At 38.9% G+C, this 21,470-nt stretch overlaps 1 protein-coding gene across 7 annotated transcripts in view; it reads left to right on the plus strand.

Moving 5' to 3' along the window:
- The window catches only part of ADGRB3 (adhesion G protein-coupled receptor B3), a 687,259-nt gene that overhangs the window by 490,231 nt on the left and 175,558 nt on the right, over window positions 1–21,470 (plus strand). The gene's annotated exons all lie outside the window — the stretch shown is intronic.

A 21,470-nucleotide genomic window follows, 5' to 3' on the forward strand; every position in this document is an offset into this window, starting at 1 on the left:
ATCCAGCCCGCCAGGTTTTTTGGGCAGTGAGCGCAGCCGAGGTGTTACAGTAGGAATTAGTAGTTCATATAGTCCGGCCCTCCAGCGCTCTGAGGGACCGTGATCTGGCCCCCACTTTAAAAAGTTTGAGGACCCCTGGACCAAAGTGATCAAACTAAGAAAAAGGTAAGAAGTCAGAATTCTAGATGTAAAAATACACTGGGATGGGAGTGTGTGTGTGTGTGTGTGTGTGTGTGTGTGTGTGTGTGTCTGGGTGTCCCTCTGGTCTGTTTTTCTGTCTTAGGAGCAGGGAGTGGGTAATCAATAGTCTTGCTTGATATTTGCCCTGACAAACAGTTGGTCAAAGCCTCCTCAGAGGGGAGAAAGAAGCTACGTAGCTATCCTTCCTTAGGCTTTCAAGTAATTCTTCAAATGTGCCACCAAATAAAACAGCAACAAAACAATAGTCAACTGGGCCTCAATCCTTTACTTTTCAAAGTAACTTTTATGCTATCTTTGTCCTTGGCCACAACTAGACAAATAGGACCCATGCTTCTTGTTTTAAGATTACTAGATCTAAACACATTTTATTCATCTTTTTCATAGATGCAACATTGTAATTTTGGCTTGTTGCCATTTAAAAATTTGGGATTCATTGTGAGGATGAGACACAAGCTTACTTCAATAGGAGCTCCCCTTTCTCCACTATCACCAATCTCACTGAGTCTCCCTACCTCATAAAAAAACAAGAATACTAAGACCACAGACATAGTATATCTGCCCATTTTCTTATCATTATGTCCTCAACACTTTAAAAAAAAAATTGCCTGGCATATAGTCATATGTCAGTCACTATTTTTTTTTTTTTTTTTACAGAGAGGAAGGGAGAGGGATAAAGAGTTAGAAACATCGATGAAAGAGAAACATCCATCAGCTGCTTCCTGCACACCCCCTAATCGGGATTTACCTGCAACCAAGGTACATGCCCTTGACCAGAATCAAACCTGGGACCCTTTAGTCCGCAGGCCAACACTCTATCCACTGAGCCAAACCAGTTAGGAAACAGTCACTATTTTTAATACAGATTTGAGCAAAAGGATTAAACAGAATAAACTAGAATATCCAAGTTATTATATTAACATTCAGCCAAAATTCTGTTTCCTCAGATCTGACCATCAGGCCTACACCAGAATCACACCTTATTTCAGTCTGTAAAAGTATGAAAAACCAGAGCCAGTGCTCAGTATATGTCTGAGTTTGTATACGTTTGTGTAATGTGTGCGTGTATGTGAGGATGGGGTGAGGGAGAGAGATTGAGAGAGAATGAAATAGTTTTGCTTTTAAAAATCTTTGAAAGAACTCATTTAAACAACAATTTTAAAGCTAAAAAAAAGGGATATTTATTCATAATGTTAGATCTTAAGCCTTGGAGATAATATTTTTATCTAATATGAGGCTTACGGCAATCACAGCTGCTCCCATTTGTATGAGGCTGCCTGGTGACCTATTAAAATTACAAGAGGACATCTGTATACTGATGGCTTCTTACAGGACTAATGGACGATAACCTGCATTAGATCAGGTCATTACTGAAAGATGCTTTTATCTTTCAAGTGAAATGTGGTGACTCATGTAATGTTCAAATTCAGGCAGCAATGAGCCATCAATAATACTTTCATGTAGCGCTGTTCATATTGCGACTTGTCATCCCTTTTGAAGTTCCTACCTGGTGAGTTTTGTTTCCTGGAGCTTCTCCAATTTAAAAGTGGAATGGAAATCAGTTACTTCGGCTTCAACACAAATCAAAGGAGGATGTTGTCTAGGTAGATGTTCTACATTTAGGCACGTTCAAGAGCCCACCTTTCTATGAAGCTTTCGCAGACAGCTTATGACAGAGCTGGCTCTTGGGAGGAGAGGCGAGGCGTCGTGTCTACGATGAGGAAAAGCTGCTGGCTGTACAGTGGGAGCCAGCATTGGCCAGTCACCAAGCTCTGCCTGCCCAGAGTCCTGGGATCAGCAAAAGTGAGAAGGACATGGAGGCTGTCAAGGCCTTTGAATTTGGGGTCATTCGGAAAATTATTCTATGGCTTGTACAAGTGGTAGCTAAACTGCTGGAAAACTGAGGACACTGGCTCTGCAGAAACCACGTTGAGATGGGATCTCTTCTGTAAGAGGACTCTTTCTCAAATGTCTATTTTCAGGTAGCTGCTATATAATCAATATTGCCTTGGTCTAGATTATGGTTGGAGGATGGAATGAGGTCCAGATTCAGTTAATTATTTTAATAAAACTATAAGGTTGTCTTCTTGTTTTTTGCCTTTTTACTCTAATAGGAAAAGAAATATTCTCCATGAAATGCCTTTTCTTTAGGAATTATTATTCAGTAAATATTTTAAGGCCATTTTCACTCATGTCTTCATTCTACAGTCTTTTTTACTAGGTTTATGATTCATAATTTTTCACAACAGATACACTTTTTGTGGATTTGTGTGCCCAAGGCCTTAATAATAAAAACAAAACAAAAAACATAAAGCATTTTAAAATATATGTCTTGGATTATTTTTTAAATTATAAACAGATATATTTGGGATATGTGTATATGGATAAGTCATTTGTCTTCATTTATCTTAATTGGATTGCACAATTAACTAACACTTTATTATAAATAACAGCCTGGTGCACAGATTTGTGCACATTAAAAGGAAATTAATTAGAAGAAATATTTTAATATTGCTATTCAACCTTTCTCTATAATAGAAATGTCAACAAAAACAACCAAATTCAAAATCAACAATGACAGATCAAAACACACGCATATTATTGGCACCAGTGAGAGCTTCAAATGTATCATGCATGTGCAAGTCAATGTTTATTTTTAAATTGCCAGTGTGCGTCATATGGCAGGTCAGTCAGATGGTCAGACAGACATATGGTCAGTCACTTACCCTTTTATATAAAGATACCTTTTTCATACATACTATAATTATATATATTGTGTATATATATATATATATATATATATATATATATATATATTACGATAAAATAAATATCACAAATACTCTGCTATTTTACAGTATTAGGTAAAGTTTTAAATTTAATGTAATGAAGTATTTCTAGATTCTTCCTTCACATAGTCACTCAGAATTAATATCCACTGAATTTAACATCACTTCTTTTCAAACACTGTATATTATTTAGAAACAGAAGCAAATAGAAGCAAAGCTACAGCTCCACAGTTTGGGGATAGCACATGAATGTCAAACTGTCAAATTAAGTTTATGAGTAGCATCTTTTCTCTAGTGGAGTCAGCATTGAGGCTGCAGTGGTTCAGCAGTATTTGATCCAGCACTTCTGGGTTAGTTCTTTTGGGAACTATTCACCTAAAAAAATTATTATCAGTTCAACTATATTTTGATGTTTGCATTTACCCCAGCACTTTCCATGCTTAGAATTCTTACTACTGTTCACCCACAATGCTGCTGTTTCATATTAAAGATTTTGCATCAGCAGTAAAGGATTTCAAGATTTACTATTGAGTCAGCACATGAAAAGGCATAAACATCTTTTATTATTGCTTTGTTAGGAATGTTATGGTATTATTAATGTGACTATAACTAGAGTTAACACATATTAATATTCACATTTATTTCTGTGGAAAAGGATTCTGTCTGATAAAAATACCATTTAGTTCAATATGATTCTCCTTTGGGAATCTCTGAGAACTATAAATAAGCCCATCTATTATAATTTAGACCAATTTCATCAACAGTGACTCATCAGTTGACCTTAGATTGATCATCAGTAAAATCTTGTCTTTTTTACTTTGTATGATACATTCAGCATATTGAATCCGATTTACTAATAGCATCCTATCTTGTTTCACAATAGAGATGTCCTTTGTAGAATATAACCATAATAATGTCCTATATGTGTATGGTGCTACTGAGTTTGCAGAATGCTTTCATGTACTTAATGCCATGTGATTATTTTAACAAGTATCACTACCCCCTTGGGAGTGAAATAGTATCCAAATACCATATTAAGTGTCTTACCTGAATTAGTAGTGGTGAAACTAAGACTATATTCTTACTACTATTTCACTGTTTTCTTCCACACTACCTTTGTGCTTGGAAAGAAGGCTACAAGCACTTCTGGCACAATAGTGAGGGAAAGTTTTCTATCTAAGTCTAGAGTAGGGAATTAAAAACTAGGTTAGGGGAGAGCAAGGGAAGGACAATTTGGCAGGCAAAGTCCTGGCGGCCTAATAATCCTTAGCTTTAATCTTAGCCCGGTGAATGTGGGCCTATAAATTCTCTCATCAGTATAATGTGGTAAAATTATTCTAAAACTTGGAGTCTTTCAATGGTTAGTTTTTCTTATTTCAAAGTAGACCAAGCATGGCTTATTGATTTATTTGTGTGTAAGATGCTAATCTCTTCTTTTGAGATCTTCCTAATATTTGAAAATCATTAAATGTATCTGTATTTCACTTCATAGTCTTTATTCATTAAACATGATTTTTTTAGGGCCTGTTGTTGTCTATACTGCAGTAAGTGAAGGGGGTACAACGGGGCACAAGGCAAACCCATCCCCAGCCCACCTGGAGCTTTTCTATACATATTTATCATAATTGTCCACTGCTGACTGCAACATTTTGTTACAAATTCATGTAGTTTGTGGAGGAAACTATTACTTGGCTAAGTTATTATTTTTAAGGAACTTATATGAGGGAAACAAATGTTGATGCTCATTCCTTTTCTTACATTTCAAACTAAGTTACTCTATACTAGAGTGGAGGCCTGATGCATGCATTAGAGCTGGAGAGGTAGGGGAGTGGGGAAGGCAGGGATCTCAGTCTGGCCTGTGCCCTCTTGCAGCCCGGGACCCCTCACTCCTTACTACCTGCCTGCTTGCTGCTCCTTTCCACTTGGCTAGATGCTCTTAGAGCTGCCACGAAGGCAGAAGAGGCTTTCACCACCGCTACTGCGCTCACCAGCCATGAACCCGGCTTCTGCCTGAGCAGTGCTCCCCTGTGGGAATGCACTGACCACCAGGGGCAGCTCCTGCATTGAGCTGGTGGTCAGTGCATCATAGTGACCGGTCATTCTGTTTGTTTCGCCATAATGGTTGCTTAGACTTTTATTATATAGATTACTAGAGGCTCAGTGCACAAATTTGTGCATGGGTGGGATCCCTCGGCCTGGCTGGTGATCTGAGCTGATGGGGGTATGGAGAGGCCGGCAGGCTGGGGGTGTAGGAGATGGAGAAGGTTGGCCAGCCAGGGGGACGGACCTCAGGAAGTTGGCTGGCTGTGGGAGGTTGGCTGTGGGAGTGCACTGACCACTAGGGGGCAGCTCCTGTGTTGAGCGTCTGCCCCCTGATTGTCAATACACATCAACTGACTGATCATTTGGTTGCTTAGGCTTTTATATAGAGATATTTCTTCTAGCACTTAAGAAAACTTGAATTTACTCTCTGAGATTCCTGGGTTAAGTCCTTTGCCATGTATTTTTTTTTTAAATCAGGACAACCTGCGTCCCACCCCATCCAGAGCCACTCTCACCCTCCAGATATTGTCAGGCTTTCTTCATCTGACTCAGCATTCCATCTCTGCTGCTGCCCTCTTCTCAGCCAAGGCAGGAGTGCTAGGAGGGAGCCTGATGGCCAGATGGCAGGAAAAAATACCTGAAACAAAAACTATGTTCTGTGATTTTTTTTGAGCCTTGTTTGCACTTGTCTCTGATGAGGAAGGATTTCATGAAGGGAAACATCTGTTCATGGATGCAGATGTGCTTCAGTGTCTGCTTTTTTTCAGGCCTCTCTTCTCTCCTCAACCTCATAGACAATAGGAGGTGAGGGAGGAGGGGAAGAAACAGGAGGAGAGTTTGGAGACATGGAGATGCTGAGGACTAGAAGCAGATTTATGTCACCTTTCCTGGCTCTTACACTGTATTAGAAGGGCACAGTGCAGGGTAAGACAGCATCGTGCAGGAGAAAGAATGCAGTTTGGTTAGAACATGGCTCTGCCACCGATTGGCTGCATGGCCTTCAGAAAAGTAACCCTCTCAATTTCAATTTTCTTACCTGAAAAGTGAAATAATATCCTACTTTGAATATATCATAGGTTCTATGAATTAAGGAACAAGGAGTGATGTAAGAACTATGATGTATCATATAAATTAAGATGGCAATATATTAGGACTTGAACTATGGGAAACCTAGGACAAGTCTGACAGAAGAAAAATAGACCCAGGAAAGAGATAAAGCTTTCGTGTGTTCTGTCCCCTGATATGTAGTGCTCATTTTTCATTCTCCAGCTACCATTGTATCACTCATCTGTTTTTATTCATTTTATTTATTTTTTATGTTTTTATCTTTATTGTTGAGAATATTATAGGTGTCCTCCCTTTTTCCCCCTGCATTGTCCCCCTCCATCTGGTTCCCACCCCACTCAGGCCTTCACCAATGTATTGACTATGTCCATCAATAATACAGATCCTATATAATAAAGAAGTGATATGCAAATTAATTCTCATATCCTCACAAGATGGTTGCCTATGACCAGGCTACCAAAGGGGTTAGTGAGGGACAACCAAACAACTGGATAAGCAGACTACATGGGACAACCAGACCAGCAGGGGGGTTAGTGAGAGATGACCAAACGACTGAGCAAGCAGGCTGCGTGGGGTGACCAGGCTGGCAGGGGGTGGCCATAAGAGGCTACCAGGCTGGTGGGGGGTGGGGGGGGACAGTTAGGGGTGACCAGGCTGACATGGATTGGGCAATGGGGGGCAACCTGGCTGGCAGTAGGGGGCAGCTAGGGGCAACCAAGCCAGCGGGGGGGGGGGGCAGTTAGGGGCAATCAGGCTGGCATGCAGAGGCAGTGATGGGCAATCAGATCGGCAGGGAGTGTAGTCAGACATCCCCAAGGGATCCCAGATTGGAGAGGGTGCAGGCTGGGCTGAGGGGACTCCCGCCACCACCATGCATGAATTTTGTGACCGGGTCTCTAGTAGCCATATAAGATTGTTGTTACCTACCACCTCTCTTAGATTCATCAGTCTGTTCCATGTTTCCATGTCTCTGGTTCTATTTTAGTCATCAATTTATTTTGCTCACTAGATTTCTTGTTCATTTATTTTGAGTTTTTAGATTCAATTATTGATAGGTATGTATTTGTTGCCATTTTACTGTGCATATTTTTAATCTTTTTTTTTCTTCTTCCTCTTTTTAAAGAATACCCTTTAACATTTCATGTAACACTGGCTTGGTATTGATGAACTCCTTTGCTTAGGTGCTTGCTATTCATCGCTTTAAAATTTCTTGCCATTCTCTTATGCCTGCCAAGTTTCTGTTGAGAATTCAGCTGACAGTCTGTCTTGTGGGCATTCCTTTGTAGGTAACTAACTGCTTTTCTGTTGCTGCTCTTAAAATTCTCTCTTTGTCTTTAGCCCTGGCATTTTAATTATGATGGCTTGGTATGTGTTTCTCTAGGTTCTTATTTGGGACTTCTGGTGCTTCCTGAATTTGTAAGTCTATTTATTTCACCAGCTAAGGTTTTCAATACCTTTCTCTCTCTCTTCGCCTTCTAGCACCCCCATAATACCAATGATGGTACACTTGAAGTTGTCCCCAGATGCTTCTTTTACACTATCTTCATATTTTTGGATTCCTTATTTTTGCTGTTCTGATTGGGTGTTATTTGCTCCCACATATTCCAAATTGTTGACTTGATTCTTGGAATTCTCTACTCTACTGTTGAATCCCTGTAAATTATTCTTTGTTTCAGTTATTGTATGCTTAATTTCTGACTGGTGCTTTTTCATGTCATTAAGATCCTTGAAAGTCTCACTAAATTCCTTGAAGCTTTCATTATGATCCTTGAGCAATCTTACAACCATTGTTTTGAACTCTGTAGTATATCTAGTAGTTTGCTTGCTTCCATTTCATTTAGTCTTTTCCTGAAGATTTATTCTGTTCTTTCGTTTGTGATATGTTTCTTTGTATCTGCATTTTGGTGTTTCCCTGTGTTTGTTTCTATGTATTAGATAGAGCTGGCTATGTCTCCTGGAATTTGTAGATTGGCTTTGTGTAGTAGGTGTCCTGTAGGGCCCAGTGCTCAGCCTCCCCAGTCACCTGCCCCTGTTTGGTCTGTGTGTATAGCCTTGTTGTAGTTGAGTCTTAATTGCTGTTGGCCTCACTGTGAGGTGCTGATCTCCAGACCAAGTGTCTGTGAGGACCAGCTGCAACTACAGTGGTAGAGCTTCTATGCAGGAGACATGGGTGTGGAGCAGGACTTGCTTCAGTGGGGCTTTGGTGCTCACTGAGTCTGCCCCTTGAGTGTGTTGCTTATGGGTGTGTAGAGTTGTAATCTGGTGTGGTATCAAGCTGTGCATGGGTGCACTGGCTCTGGGACCTCCCAGGAAATGCAAAGTCAGACATTGCCTGGGGCCATTCTCTGAAACCGTGCTGGTTTGGTATGGGGCTACTACAGAGAGATCTGAAAATGGCTGCTATTTGTGTTGTGTTGGGCTTAGAAGTGCCCAGGAGCAGCCCAGTTGTGAAGCAAGGCAGGCTGCTGCTAGTGCCAGGTTTTGAGCCTCCTATTGAGAGGTATAGGGCATGAGACTCTAACTGCTTCTTGTTTAAGAGAATTTAGGAAAGTCTGGATAGGCCATTTATATGGAAAAGCCAATGCAAACAGCTTGAGTGGGGCTGCAAATTGGATTGGGCAGGAATCTCCACAGGTGAGCAAGCAGTGTGAGCCAAACTGATGGAAACCCAGATGTGGCTACCAGTCAACTCTGGGATGGGAAAGGTCATAGCATAGGAACAATGACTCCTGCAAGCACACCTCTCTTGGAGAAAGCCACCCCTGAGTTCCTGCCCCGATGCCAGACTATCCAGTTCCTCCCCATATCTCCCTGGATCCCCCAAAGCCACTGCCCAGTGCTGGAGCTATGAAGGATTGAGTCCATATAAGTCCATGTGCTGGCCCTTTAAGAGGAACTGCCTGGGTCTCCAGCTTCCATGTCAGCACAATCCCCGCTGGCTTTCACAGCCTGAAGTTTTGAGGACTTCTCTTTGAAGCTCTGAAACTCTGACGGTTTGGTGTGGGACTGGGCCCACTTGCTTTTACAGGAGGCTTCTGCAGTGGAGATATCCCTCCCAATTAAAAAAATATGCCACACCCTCCTTCCAGTCTTAATGTGCTTTCTTCTTTACTTCTCTAGTTATAGGACTTCCATTCAGCTGGATTTCAGGTGGTTCTGAATGATTCGTTTGTTTCATATTTCAGTTGTAATTTTGATGTGGTTGTGGGATGCAGCGAGTACCGGTATTTACCTATGCCACCGTCTTGGTTCTCCCCCTCTCCCTTCATTTTCATTTTCATAATCTTTTTTTCTTCCTGTCTCTCATCTCTCTCACCTCTCTTTGTCAATCTTCAAACTAGTGAGTTCCATTTTGAAATTTATTTCTCCATTTACCTTTGGATCTGCCATAAACTTCTAAAACAAAATAAGTTTGAGTTCATTTTAATTTTATTTTAAATATAAAGCATATGACAGATGGTGAAGGAAATGGGGAAGAACCTCAGTCAAAGAGTAGTGGGATATAGCATCTCCAAAAGACTGGCTCTGAGAATGTGTGTGCGGTTTTACTTACCTGAGCCTGACACAGCAGTTAGTACAGTGCTGTGTCCCCACAGGGGACTCATAACATATTGGGCATGGTGATGCTGGCCAGGCTATGCTGTGGCTGAGGAGGACTCTATCTGTGGGGCTGTATGCTATAAATAGATTCTCTTCAGATTTTCCAGAAGATTGGCAGACTTTCTTAATACCTCTTTGCTTCCTTCTTGATAAGAGTCGGGTTTGGCAGCATAAGTCAAAGAAGTGAATTACTGCTGAGTTCCATTCTCTGTTGCCAAAAACAGTGTTTGATTTGTGTGAGAATGACCCTGGAAGTGAGATGTATTGGTTTCTAGACCGGGTTCCACAATTTATGAGTCATGTGATGGTGATCAAATCACTTCACCTCTTGTTAGGTTAATCTATTAGCCTCACTAGAAGGATTTTTGGGACTAAAATATAGTTTTGCCTTAGCAGGTTTTCTCAGTGGATAGAGCATCAGCCTGTGGACTGAAAGATCCCGGGTTTGATTCCAGTCAAGGGCACATGCCAGGTTGCAGGCTCGATCCCCAAAAGGGGGCATACAGGAGGCAGCTAATTAATGATTCTCATCATTGATGTTTCTAACTCCCTCTCCCTTACTCTCTGAAATCAATAAGAATATATTTTAAAAATAGATTTTTGCCGAAACCGGTTTAGCTCAGTGATTAGAGTGTTAGCCTGCAGATTGAAGGGTCCCAGGTTTAATTTTGGTCAAGGGCACTTACTCAGGTTGTGGGCATATCCCCAGTGGGGGGTGTGCAGGAGGCAGCTGATCAATGTTTCTGTCTCATCGATATTTCTAGCTCTCTATCTCTCTTCCTTGCTCTCTGTAAAAAAATCAATAAAATATATTTTTTAAAATAGATCTTTATCATAATTAGAACCCATAGAGCTTAATGTTTAAAAATAGAGTCTCTGGGGCTATCCTGCCTGGGTTTGAGACCAACTCTATGCTATTTGGGCTGTGTGACATTGGGCACTCTGTAGCTCTTGCCTCAGTGAAGCAAAATAGAATAATAGTACAAGATTATGTGACTTTAATGTATTGTTATATGTAAAGTGCTGAGAGCAGTCCCTAGCACATAGCATGTACTCAATAAATTTTAGATGCTGTTGTTTTTCATTTATTATGTGAACAAATGGCTGTATTTCTTTGACAGAGATGGGTGGGTGTTTACAGAGAAGTTGAAGTTGACAGATACGTTGGTCCCACTGTTTGAGTGGCAGTGGAACTGGAGAGGAAAACATCCCAAATGTTCTCAAAATTTAAGGGACAGACAAGCCTTCCCACTTATCAATGGATCTTTACTGTATTTTTATTTGTTTGTTTATTTGTTTATTTGTTTTAATATATGTTTATTGATTTCAGGAGGAAGGGAGAGGGAGAGAGATAGAAATATCAATGATAAGAGAGAATCATTGATTGGCTGCCTCATGCATACCCCCAACTGGGTACTGAGCCTGAAACCCAGTCATGTGCCCTTGACCAGAATCGAACCCAGAACTCTTCAGTCTGCAGGCTGACATTCTATCCTCTGAGCCAAACCAGCTAGGGCTGGATCTTTGTAGTAAACATCATACTTGAACCCTTTCAATGCTCAGAGTTTCATTAGTTGAAATAGTTCAAAGCTGTATAAATTGCAGATAACTTTACTGTCCAAAGTTTAAGAGACTGGCTGGATCTCATAGAGCATGAAGCAATTGATTGGCTCATTCTTCTCCTGCTCTTCTTCCCACACCTTCTTACTTCCTGTCAGGGAGGTCAGGTTTTTATTTATCAGTTTTACGTAAGGAGAAACCAATACACAGAAATATTTTACATACACAAGAATGGATAAAACAGAGCCTTGGCAGTCTCTGTCTCTCTCCCTGGCCTATGCCACCTTCCTAAACATCCATTAAAATAAACTCCTTTTTGCTTTATGCCTCACCAGAGCACAAATATGTCACCGCAGGGCCTTATTTATTGTTTGAAATTTGGAGTTGAGGAAACAACTATTGATTTCAAAGGAAAAATGAACATGCTACTGCAAAAAGTTGTATGCTGCCCAGAGAATCTCAAATTATTTCTAAACGGAAGTTTCCATTCATCTTCTGGTGTGCATAATGTAATGCACAGGTGCATAAACTCATAAACTTTTACACGACAAAAGTCTTCTCCCTTGCCAATTTCATGTGAATTAAAGTCCTAATGAGATTTCCATATAATAATAGATCTGCCCTGTCAATCTTCATAAAAAATCTAATAGGTCAGCCTTCCTGTGCTTGTTTGCTAGAGTTGCCATTAGAGAACACCGGAGGCTGGATGGCTTACACCACAGACATTTATTTTCTCACAATTTTGAAAGCAGCAGTCTAAGGTCAAGGTGTAAGCAGGTTTTGTTTCTCCGGGGGCCACTCTTCTGGGCTGTTAGATGTCTGCTTTCTCACTAGGTACTCACATGATCTTTTCTCTGTGAAAGCACTCCCCAGCATCTCCCTCTCTCCTTATAAGGACACCAGTTGTATTGACTAAGCCCCCACTTCATTATAACTTAATCACCCCTTTAAAGGCTTAATCTCCAAGTAGAGTTACATTCTGAGGTACTGGGGGCTCGGAACTTCAACATGTGAATTTGGGGAAGACAAGTCAACCCTTCACATTTACATAAGGAAAGGGAAAATAAGGTCTCTGTTGTTAATTCAGTTAAAGATGGAGTTTCATTTACAGAGAGAATTTTTATTTAAGCAATTTCTTAGTTTATCACAAGGGATTATTTTTCATAAGGAAAAGGCAGTGAGGAATAGTGAAAGAACCATAGGCTTTAGGGTGAGACAGATCTGAATTTGAAAGCATCACTGCAGGCAAGCTACTTTACCTCACAGAATGCTAATATTCCATCTGAAACACGGGATTATATTACTACTACCTTATAGGTTGTTGTGAGAACTAGAAATAATTGCACTTTGTACTCTGCCAACCATACTATACGTGTGTGTGTGTAACTCTTATTGTTAATATTTTTTTAAATATATTTTTATTGATTTTGTACAGAGAGGAAGGGAGAGAGATAGAGAGCTAGAAACATCAATGAGAGAGAGTCATCGATCAGCTGCCTCTTGCACACCCCTTACCGGGGATATGCCCGCAACCAAGGTACATGCCCTTGACCGGAATCGAACCCGGGACCTCTCAGTCCCCAAGCCGACGCTCTATCCATTGAGCCAAACCGGTTTCGGCTATATTGTTAATATTAATACTATATAGACTGGTGTACTTTTAGTGCAAGTCAGAAGCTAAGAGATAGAAATTCTACTAGTAAATTTTAATCTAAATTGAACTTTTACTGATCAACTTAATATTCTGTCTTCATATTTAATAGTATTAATATTCAGCTAATTTATTTGCCATTTTCTCAAATCAAAAATATTTTAACATTTTTTTGTTTTTAAATATATGTATTTTACATGTTATAATTGTTAACTAGATTTATATTTGGCCTAAAATTTGAAAGCAAAGTGCTTATTTTTCTCAACCACTTTATTGAGGTATGATTGACATATAAAAAAAACACTGTATATATTAAATATATCCAACTTGATGAGTTTGGAGATAAATATAAACCTATAACTCCTTTACCACAATCTATGCCATGAAAATATCCATCTCCAAAAGTTTACTCCTGTCCTCTTTATTATTTGTGTGTGTGTGTGAGTGATAAGAACTCTAAAATAAGATTTGCCTTCTTATCATTATATTAAAGACTATTTTTTACACTTAGATTTTTTCAGTTACCTACTTAGCATAATGTAAGTTAAAAAATTCATAAAATATTGACTCATTTTAGGTCTTCAAACACATATATCCCTGTGTATGCTATTTCATGAAAAAGGAATGAATGTGATGTCAGGAACTCAATTTAAATCTCCATGGATTTTCCCTGACTGGATGGCTCCGTTGGTTGGAGCATCATCCAGTACACCAGGTCAGAGTACATACCTAGTTGAGGGTTTGATCCTGGTTGGAGCATGGATCAGAGGGGGGGTCTCTCTCTCTCTCTCTCTCTCTCTCTCTCTCTCTCTCTCTCTCTCTCTCTCTCTTTCTCTCTCTTTCTCTCTCAAAATTAGTAAACATATCCCCAGGTGAGGAAAATAAATAAATAAATCACCATGGATTTTTTATAAGTTTACATTTCTGGTCACCTGTTCCAAGTGTGGGGCTCCTGATTCCCTTGTGATAATCCATTCTATGTTTCACAAGTGAGGCATAGAAAAAATTTGAAATCAGGTGTAAATTAAACCTTCATATATAGTGTTTTATTGATGTGGGTATAATGTCAGTGAAAGTTAAGAGGCTAAGCAATTTAAAGGCTAAGAGGAAAGAAGACAACATGAAATCAGGGTTCATAAAGCACTTTGAAGAAGATTTATCCTCCACTTTTTCCCTCCCTTTGTAGTCATCTACCCACCCTATGTTCCCTTAATTCAAAACTTACCTCCTTTGATTTCCTAACACCCTTATGATGTTTAATTATTACTTTGTCTTTTCATGCCACTTGATTCTTTTGTATTTCTGTGAATAATTATAAGTTTGTCAGGAAGGATAATATTTGCTGCTTCTGTGTTTCTGAACCTCTTAACAGTGGTAGGTACTATAGGTATCCAGCTTATTAACTCATTACTGTCTGGCATAATAAATAATAACTTTTATAAAAATAAGTCTTCCATACTGAAATATAAGCTCTGTGAGAGCAGGACTTTGTCAGTCTTGTTCATAATTATATCCCAGAATCTAGAGAAATGCCGGCGGGGGGAGGAGGCGGGGGGACTAGGCCTGCAACAAGCCAAGTGTATATTCTAGAGAAAATGGGCATGAACGTACACACACACTATGTCATTAGTTAGGATAAGTAGCATAAAGGAAAAACAGTGAAGGGATAAAGGATAGGATGGTGGGATGATGTTTTAGAATAAGGTGATGCGGGAGGACTCTGGGAAAAAGTGATTTTTGAGCAGATACCTGAATGAGGTGAAGATCAGAGGATATTTGTAGGGGGACCAAGTCATTCTGACAAAAGTAGCAGCATCTACAAAGGTTCTGAAGCAGGAATACATTTTAAAAGAAGTCTGGAGTGATTAACCGACGCCATATCACATAGGGCCTTAATGTCACATAGAGGAGTTTGGATTTTATTTTGAGTGTGCTTTGAGTGAATGAATGAATGAGAGTTGATGATGTGCAAATATGGTGGATTTAAGTACATTTACTTAGGAGCAGTTAACTGATTAATTGATGTAGTATCATGCTACATATACTAATTATATCATTTATCAAAATCCAAATTAAACCTCATAATTTAATATGAATCTAGCTCAAAGGCTTGGCTCATTGGAGCAAGTGATGAGAACCATAGAGAAACTGAGTATGTGACTTAATGCAGATCATTTATTGGTCCTGTCAAAGCAAGCAAAGGTTCTAGAGGAGGTGGAGTAGAAATGTGCCCCCATATGATGCACTTCCTAGCAACTGTGGGTATGGTAGTGATTATGTCTACCGTTAACAGCCCTTGAACTTTATTTCCCCATGCTTTTCTTTATCATGTCTGAGCACATCTCTGCCAACATTTCCTTGGGTGCTATACCACTGTTCTGAAGAAAAGGCTTTCTCAATAAACCAATTGCATTCCAAGTATGTGAGCTGAAAAGAAATGTGTACAGAGGTTAGCCACAGGCTCCGGGGTCAGATGTCTCTAAGCCAGATGGATGGCCTTGAGCAATTTAAATTGTCATTGCCATGATTCCTACATTTGGTAAAATGGGGATAATAATAATAATTGTGTTGTGATGAGCCCTAGCCAGTTTGGTTTAGTGAATAGAGCACCAACCTGTGGACTGAGGAATCCAGGGTTCGATTCCAGTCAAGGACACATGCCTGGGTTTCAGGTTTGATCCCCAGTGGAGGAGTGGGAGGTGTGCAGGAGGCAGCCAATCAATGATTCTCTTTCATAATTGATGTTTCTATCTCTCTCTCCCTCTCTCTTTCTCTCTAAAATCAATAAAAATATATTTTAAGTGTTGTGATGATTAATGAGATAATCTACTTAATGCACTTAATAGAATTTCTGGTTTGTGATAGTTATTCAAGAAACATTAATGTTTTTTTTTATTATAACCATAAAAATATAGAATTTTTCCTGACATTTAGCCATATTGAGATTAGTCATGCAAGTTTCTAAAACTAAATTTGGATGAGCCTTTCTCCGAGAGAAGAGAGGTGCATCCCACTCTCACCTTCAGAAGTTCGGGACAAAGCCTTGCTCTGATAGAAGCCACGAGCATTCTTGGGACAGTGCATGTGACTTGGAGGTGATAAGAAATTCTAGGAAGATCTTGAGGTCTGAACCCAGAAGATATGGGCTTGGTCCTTAGCTCAGCTACCTGCCTTATAGATACTCGCCTGGAGGTTTCTTGAGCTCTCTATTTTCAAGTCCTTGGCTGAAAACGGAGCTGGTGATAATATCTCTCTTGCAAGGTTTTTATATGAATGAAATGTGATCGTGTACATAAATGTTCTTTGAAAACTTTATATCCCTATTCAGATGCTGGCTTTTTTTGTTATTGAAGCTTTCAAACCTTTCAACATTGATCAAAAGAATCTTTTAGGATGAAAAGGCACATAGTTTGGCATTTGCTTTCTAAAGTAGAAGTGTTTTTTCTCTGTTTAGATTGCTAAAAGTTGATGTCATTGGTTTTCTGGTTTATATACACTTCTCTCTCTTTTTAAACCAGAAGTTATTTTTTAATTAGCAAAATAGAGAATACTCTATTGGGCCTGGTATTATCATGTTCAAAGTGTTGGTTTACAGTATGAAGATTAAAAAAACAAAAAAAACAAACAAACAAACAAAAAAAAAAGGGATAAACCATAGGGTAAGACTGGTGCCTGTATTTTATAAAAGCTTCTATTTTGGTAATGATAACTTGAAGGAAATCTCTAGATACCCTATCCTTGACATTAGTTTGGCAAGCTTATAGCACAGATGTGGCAGAGAGAACATTAAGGCTAATTTTATAACATCAATCTGTTGTCATCAGTATACAAATGAAATTAAACCCACATTGACAGACCTAATTACTGAAGGGAGACATGTGTGGATTAGAAAGGAGCAGAGGCCTAAGAACATAAACCTGAGACAAAATGCTGAATGTCAGTGTCTGAGCCTCCAACAAGGCGTTGTCCGCATGCAATTTTTACTCCTCTGAAGATTCTGAGCAAAGATAGAATGTTTGTAGTTCCTAACGGGAATCCAAGCTTCTGCGGGAAAGCAAGTGGCAGCTATGACCCGAGGAAAGCCGCTGTGAGTTCTGTGAGGCTCTCTGCAAGGCTCCGGTCCTGCATTTAACAGGGGACACACCACCACCAGGCCACAGAACTCTGCAAGCAGGTGGCTTTTGGAAAGCCAGAAGCAGCCAACTCCTAGATTCCCAAAGTAGAATTTTCAAAGCAGTCAGAAATAAAAGAAGAAATGCAAGTTTTTCTAAGCCAAAGCTGGAACCCATATCTGTGTATTAGTTTCAAAGGGACTTAGAGCACTTTTTTTCCCTATGGTTATTGATTTATTAATGAAAACAATGGATCCATGTTTTTCTCTCTCTTTCTCTCTCTCTCTCTCTCTCTCTCTCTCTCTCTCTCTCTCTCTCTCTCTCTCTCTCTCTCTCCCTCTCTCCAATCAATATATGTACATTTAAATGCAAAAAAGCATTTTTAATTGACATAAGATGACAAAAATGCTTCACAGAGCATATGACTTAATAGCTTTACCATAGCAATCACTGCTCATTCCTTATAGGACCTTGCCCCATAAATCGTGCTCTACTTTAGTTCTTTAGACACTTTGATCCAGATTTTTTTCCTCCGAAGGAACAAAAACAGCTAATAACATTATTTTTCTTTTTTCTTTAACTATTTCCCTAATTTCTCTTGAGCTAACACCCCATCTTTAGGAGTATTTTACTGAAACATCTTCACAGAACAGTCTACATTTGCAGCCCCCTCACTCTCCCCACCGTGGATCGACTTCCTCCTCCGATTTCCAGTTCCCAGGTCCTTTTCTCAGCCATTTCTTTCTGGACCTCCTTCCGCGACATTTGGCACTGTTGCTGATCAACCAGTGCATGAGCTTGAAATTCTCTACTAGATTTTTCCAGTCTCCTTTTTTGAATGTATCTTATCTCATTATTTTCACTCTGACCCCTCTATCGTTCTCATTTTCTTTGATTTTTCAACTTGTTTCCTAACGTCTGAAAGCAATCATTTTCTGAAGTTCTGTTTTTGGCTCTATTTCCTTCTATACATTTATATTTCATTGATTTAAAATATCAAAACTAAACATTTCTTATCTTCCTTCTATGCCTGTGTCCTTCATCATTGTCAGTATCACTGCTCTCTGCCTCTGTCAGAATTATAGCAACACAGGTGTCATTGACATTAGGTCCACCCTGCACTGTCTCTCTTCTTCCATGAGACTTTCATATACCAGACTTCCCACATGGGTCATACTCTTTCCCTGAACAGACTAGACTACTTCAATCATTGTCAGAATATTCCTAGTGCTTTTCAACCTTATCTATTACTTCATCAAATGCCAGTATGTCTCCTATTATCTATACAGGTGGTTTAAAATTACACAAATATGGTATCCAGAAATATGGCAGCACCATCACTACTCAAAAATCTCACCCAGGTAAAAAGCTGTGCCCTGCACTATAGCTCTTCGTATGTGGAACTCTGTTCAATGTATGCCGGTGGGACATGGTTCTTGCATGTCAGCTTGGTTGGCCAAGGTGATTTGCAGTTCTTAGTGAGTGTTTTACATACCAGAAGTTTAACTTAGGGATATATTGCTTCTGTTAATTCACAAATCTTTAATCCAGTGAGGCTGTGTTTAGTCATAAATATGTTAATAGGCAAGTTATCTCATGAAATGATGTGTGAAGTTCCCATTCTGTTTTTCAATAGTAAGAATAATTTAAGACAGATTCTCAAAACCTTTATTCTTTTTTTATATTCTAAAGTAGATTCTGATTGTCTTTTCTAGGACATGGACATTTAAGGAGTTGCATTATTTCACTTATATTTAAATTTCACAACATTCCTATCTGTATTTTCTATTTCATGTATTTACCTAAATATATAGATAGACTCTTCCTCTGCTTGCCTTGAACTTATTCTATATGCCACAATTTACACCTTGCCATACTTAGAATTGGAAGTGTTCTTCTGTATGCCTGAAATGATACAGTGACGTTTTCTAGTTGAGATTTCAAGTAATATTTGGAACTTCAGTTAGTCTCTAACAGATATTTGAAGGTCGAGTGTATACAGAAACCTGAATGTTTATAAACACCATGTCTTACAACTACTGTATTAAGAAAGCTGAGTATGAGAACAGAGGGCATTTGAGAAATCAGATACTTTATTGGCAGCCACTAGAAATAAGTAGCTCCTTCCAACTTCCCCGGTTGGAAAAGTGATAAATTCCACAGACGGCTGAGGAGTTGCCAGAAGAAAGCCTCTCTCTGCAGAGTGTGCAGAATGTGATCAAATGCTTTAACAGGACGTTGGAGTTATATGACCTTCAACGATAATAGCCAAGTAATAAATTAGTCTTCCCAGCTGCTAGTGCATAATCATAACAGCAAATATTACGTGAAAATTAACATCATGACAGATAGTAATCATGGTAACGGAACATATTGATCACAACCACTTAAGGGTAGAGTGCTGAGGGCTGAGAGGAGCTCAGCTGAGAATACAGATATTCAATAAAAACCCTCTTGTGAAATTAGCACAGCATTATGCAAAGAGGCTGTGAAAGCAGTTTTAAATCACACCTGAATCCTGGTAAGTACATGGGCATAGCCTGGTACACCAGGTTGCCATTGCCATAGTTTTGTCATCATTCCCACTGACTACGTTTTGAGCACTTTGGTATATATCATTCATCAGCCAAAGGGGCACTGTCAGGAATGAGGTAAAACCTCGACTTTAGGGTCAAAAATTGACAGAGTCCATGCTCTTGTCCTGTCTTTATTCCTTCCTTTCTTTTACCCATCATTAATTATATTAAGATTCCACACATTAGGAATTATTGGAGTTGGTAGAAGTCTTATCATCATCCTTCAAAATCTGTGTTGCCCCATCACCTGCCAGATAAAGGTTAGTCCTGGAAATTCTCTTAAATTTCTCCAGCCACAGTGCATTCTTCTTCCTGTCTTACACGTTATTCTCTGCAGCGCCTACCTATGCTCATCTCATTAAATCTGTCTTTAGATCTAATATTTCAGTACGGTCATGCCTAACTCACACAAACTGAAAATCACATGCCATTCAGAAGACCTGGAAATCCCTTTTAAAGAAATGCATCATTTGCAATCTCACAGGTTGATTTTCTACTATTCATACCAGGATTTTGTCTGAGTAATTCCAGTGGTTCCTCTGTCCTCATGTGCAAAGGCCACAAGGGTTGCCCCGAGTTTTGTATAAATCTCGTCTCCAATTTTTCATGTGAGAATTTTCTCAGTTGTCCTTAAGGTAATTAACTGTTCTGATAAGAGAAACAGAGCTACCATTTATTTTAACATTCCCAATTCTGTGCCCTAAACACACTCAGTTTTCAATAAATGGTATTGACCAATTGGCTGGCTTATTCTTAGTGATGCACTGAGAATAAGCATTAACCTTTATTCTAAGCACATTAATTTTAACTTTTAAAGCCTCCTGAGATTTGGCTGGTTTTTAAGCCTAAAGATTCTGTGAGAAATATAAAACCCCAGAGCCCTCAAAATAATTTTCTCTTTTTCATAAAGCACAAAATATTTTAATCATATTCTTTTTTTTCTGTATCAACAAATTATTAAATTATAATTTAAAAAATTCCAAAGTATTTAAAGATCAAAAAAAAACTGATCATACTAAATTGAGGCGCACGCGCACACACACCAATAACGAATTGGATATCTTGTGTGTTCTTTGCTCTTACACTCAGTTTTCTAAGGATGGTGATAAGAGCTGGGTTTATAAAAATCACTTTCTTGGCTGCTTTTTTTTTTTTTTTTTTTTTTTTTTTTTTTTTTTGGTGGTGGTGTGTTTTTTTTACAAAGCAACTCAAAGAAGAATCAAAAGACTTGTCACCCACAGGTTTTTGTTTTTTTTCCTTGAGCAAGTCCTTTATCCTTCCTGAGGATAAATTTTACAGTCTGGTTTCCAAGACTGTAAAATTTAAGGAATTGTTGTAAATTATTGGCAATTATTTTGTAGTTCCAGTACTAACTGAAAAATTGAGGACACCTAAAAGTAGATAGTAGATTTTGTGTACTTTATTAAATTTTTAATTTCTAAAAATCACGGTGTGCTTTGTAAACATGTTTCTAATGTAATATTTAGAAAAACCTAGTAAAAATCCAAATTCATTTTATATCAAGTTAAAAATATTTTCATATTTTACTCATGTTTTCTTCATTTAAAACATCACCCAAGTAAATACTCATTTGTACAATTTTTAACATATAGCAAACCCAGACAGAAATAAGCCTCATTAAAACGTATTGTGTAGGTGGAATGGAATATTGCCTTGCCCTCTTACTATCACAATATTGATTCAAACAGTCAGCTAATGGCTGCTCAATACAAGAAAATCCTATTTAAGTTGGGTCATCTGGGATCCTCATTATCATAGCATTTCTCTACCTTCTATGGTGTTGGGAATTTCAAAGCTACTCCAGAGCAAAGACTCTTCTTGCTTGGCTTCTTATGGAAAGTAAATCTTATTAATG

The sequence above is a fragment of the Pipistrellus hanaki genome (genome assembly GCF_964339955.1).
Source record: "Pipistrellus hanaki genome assembly, chromosome: 7".
Classification (NCBI taxonomy): domain Eukaryota; kingdom Metazoa; phylum Chordata; class Mammalia; order Chiroptera; family Vespertilionidae; genus Pipistrellus; species Pipistrellus hanaki.